The sequence below is a fragment of the Bison bison genome, unplaced genomic scaffold, assembly GCF_000754665.1.
Source record: "Bison bison bison isolate TAMUID 2011002044 unplaced genomic scaffold, Bison_UMD1.0 scf7180017864215, whole genome shotgun sequence".
Classification (NCBI taxonomy): domain Eukaryota; kingdom Metazoa; phylum Chordata; class Mammalia; order Artiodactyla; family Bovidae; genus Bison; species Bison bison.
This window is the reverse complement of record NW_011494787.1, coordinates 10,194,328-10,198,257: the sequence shown is the minus strand read 5'-3', so window position 1 is coordinate 10,198,257 and position 3,930 is coordinate 10,194,328.

Sequence of the window (3,930 nt, the reverse complement as noted above, 5' to 3'; positions counted from 1 at the left end):
GAGCTGGAGGAAGTAGGTGGGTGGGTTGAGGAGGACCGGGTGGGGGAGAGAACGCGCTCTTAGGAGAGCTGCTCGGCGGCTCTGGAGATAACTGGGCGGCTCGGAGGAAATCGCCGCGCTCCTAAGAGCACCCGCAGCCCGAACCGCCCGCTTCCTGCCCCACCGACGGCTCTTTGAAGACGCCAGAGGAGGCGCGCTGGCTTTCTGGTTGGATGGGGCTAGGTGGGACTGAAAAAAAAAATGCCCTGCCTTGTTTTTATCTTCATTGTCATCATCTCTTTGACACTTTCTATTTCGGTGCCTGTCTCCTCCTACATAAACACTTAAAGAGTAATGACAGAAACAAAGACAGGGATTCCAGCGGAGAAACCTGACGGAAAGAGGTTTTCCGCCTGCCACTCCCAGCCTCCTCTGCCGGCGCCCAGGTACCCCCAACCCAGCTAAGTCCCTCCCAAGCGGAGGGAGGCATGGAGGCTGTCGCTTTGCAACCACTGCTGAGGAAATCAGATTTCTGGTTAGAGATTCAAGCATACCACACACACACACAGGCGTTATTGCAAAGGTTGCTAAATGGAAGTGATTTTGGGGGGCAGTCTCGGATTTAAGGTGACTCAGATATTCTAACCTAATATGGAGAAAGCAGTCTCCCAGGTTATTTCATAATTTGTCTCACGGTTTCGGGAGGGCATGTGTTTTCTTCTCTATTTAATTTGAAATTCTTTGACCTCTGTGTACTCAGCACACAGTAACCACTCAAATTCTTATTATTTAACCATCTGAGGATTAGATTAGACTTCCTGTGTAAATTCAAATCCATATATAGACTTGAAGGGTAGGGACATTCATACAGCTCAGAAGGCTGAAGGTATAGTATTTTAGTTACTGGATCCCTTTACAGTCTCTTATCTTCCTATGTATCACCAAGATAGTTTATGAACTTTGACCCTTGACCTTCTCTCTTTGTCAGAGCTTACAATTGATAGATAGCCTGCCTGCCAAATCTGGCCCACAGATGTGTTTGGTTTAGCACATGCCATGTTTTAAAGTTTTAAAAAATTAATTGCCAACATTAAAGAGTTAATATTTTTCACATTTGAGATCTGAATTTCTGGATTCCCCTGCAGAAATTGAAGATCTGGTAACATCAAAAGTGCATTTCCACATAGCAAGGACTGCTGATGCCAAGCTGTATCAACCCCCATGGACCACCACCCTATTTAGAGAGATCAGTTGTCCAGTTTCAAAGCCACCACGGCCTGTCGTCCCCACTTTGCACCTGCGTGGCCTCTGGAGCCACTGGAGTTTGTGCCCCAAGCTGTGTGTGTGATCTTTCTTTCTATTTTCCATCAGCCTCTCAATGACACCAGCATTGCGCCAGTCATTCTGGTGAGACATCTTCAAGTAACCACTGACTCATTTCTCTCTTTCTGCCCCCACCTCCAGTCTAATCCCAGCCAGACTGATGAATCCTTCAAAATGCCTTTCCTCTGGGCTTCTTCCTTCCAGGCCCATTCAGTGAGGACCATTCACTCCTAAATTGTTAGAATAACTCTTAGCGGGGTTTGCTGAGTGTGGTCTCTTTCCACTTCATCCTGTGCACTAAAGGCCTGTTGAATCTTCCTGAACTGTTGCTGTTGTCCTTTGCTTGCTTTGCTCAAAATTTGTCAATGACTCCCTGTTTTCTTTTTCTAGGACAGCAGTTTCTAAGCTTCTTGTAAGCTACTTGGAGAATATTTGGTAGGGTTTTTAGTATAATGACTTGTTCCTTTATTTATAGAGAAGCATCTCCACATGAGACTATAATTATTACTATTAATATTTATTTAAGAGTTTACTGTATCAAAGAACTCCATATCTGACCTACAGTGCATTTTATCATCTTGGCAGCAAAGGAGAGATGCTGAAGGGTTGTTCTTTTCCTGGGTCCAGCCCCTAAACACAAGTTTTGGAATAAATTATCAAGTCCTGTGAATTATCTTTCTAAAGGTTTAAAAATACTCTTTTTAAGTTTTTATGTTGAAATAATTTCAGCTTATAAAAAATTCTACAAAAAATAGTCAAAGAATTCCTATATACCTTCATTCAGCTTTCCCAAATATTAGTGTCATACAACCAGAGTATTAAGTTAGGAAATTTATATTGATACAGTAATATTGACTAATCAGTGGACCTTAATCAATATCAATTAATTTTTAATTGCATAATATTTTATTAAATATGATCTTTCTGACAGTAAAGTTCACCAGTTAAATAAACAGTAATTTACAAATAATTCTAAAACACTTCCCATGATAATATTAGCTATGTACCAGATCCCATTAAGCACCATCAAACCCAGCAGGTGTAGGTTGTCACAAAACAAGTTTTCCTAGATGAACCATAAAGCTAATGACTGACTCAGCCCAAAGATTCTTCTGTGCTTCACTGAGGACTCCCCAGAGGGACTCCACAAGCACAGAATTTTCCTTCTGGAACAGGCAGAGACCTTTCCACCCCTGCTTTATGATAAGCTGGGTTTGTGGATTGTTTAGGATTCAGGGTCAAGGTAATACTGAGCATTGGACAAGGCATCCACTATGTCTGGATCAACTGAACAAAACCTTATTTGAAATGTGTACATGGTGATTCTCTGTCTGTTTGATAGCTCTTAATTGTCTACGCCTCATGGTGGGAGGAACTCACAATTTATCAAGTTGGATAATGAAGCTACATGGTGACAGGCTGACCCAGGGAGCTAGAAAGTCATCCTCTCCTCATTTGCTCTCTCCCCAGTGGTGAGTAAGCCCTGTGATAGGTGCTGCATTTTCGTCTAGCCCTTGTTCTGGACATTCTCTATGTTTCTTTCTCTTCCTGTTGTTCTTTTCTCGCTTCCTTACTCTAAGATATGTAGCTTTTTCTGGGTCTGTGGAAGGAAGTCAGATTTGGGTTCCAATGGGTTTTTCCACTGGACTAAGGATTTCCCAGAAAGCAAGTTACAAGGAGACAGTGTAGGAATATTAACAGGAGGACTAATTAAGCTATTTGGTGATAATACAAATTATGCTGTTAGCAGATTATCATGATGTAAAAAGCACTTTGCTCACATATAACTCCCAAGGAAGAGTTCTGTCCTTTTCTATGATTTATCTTGGGCTTCCCAGGTGGCACAATGGTAAAGAATCCACCTGCCAACACAGGAGATGCAAGAGACATGGGTTTGATCCCTGGGTTACAGTCCACAGGGTTGCAAAGAGTTAGACACATCTGAGTGACTGAGCACTTGTAATTTATCTTATCTGCAGTTAGTTAAGACTGATGCTTATCAAACTGTGCCATCTGCTTCTTTGACTCACCAAGTTTGGAAGCAATCTTCTATGCTGTATATAAATAGATAAAGAAGACTGAGAGTGAGTATTAGAAGATTTTTAAAAATTGAAGTCTAGTTGATTTACAGTGTTGTCTTAATTTCAGCTGTACAGCAGAGTAATTCAGTTATACATACACACATTCTTTTTTAAGATTCTTTTCCATTATGGTCTATCACAGGATATTGAATATAGTTCCCTGTGCTGCACAGTAGGACCTTGTAGTTTTTCATTATTTATATAATAGTTTGCATCTGCTAATCCCAAACTCCCACTCCATCCCTCTCCCACCCCACCCAGTACTGGAAGATTTTAATGTCACCTGTGATTTAGCCTTTCTTTTATGCAGGTGGCCCATGAAAATCGAGTTGTGTACTCAGTTACTCGGTCGTGTCCAACTCCTTGCAAGCCCATGGACTGTAGCCCACCAGGCTCCTCTGTCCATAGGATTTTCCAGGCAAGAATACTGGAGTGGGTTGGCATTTTCTTCTCCAGGGGTAAAAAAAAGACTAAGAGTTAGAAATCAGCAGTTTTAGAGCTCTCCCTCCTATCCTCATGCTCAACCAATTAAATAGTCATATAATTC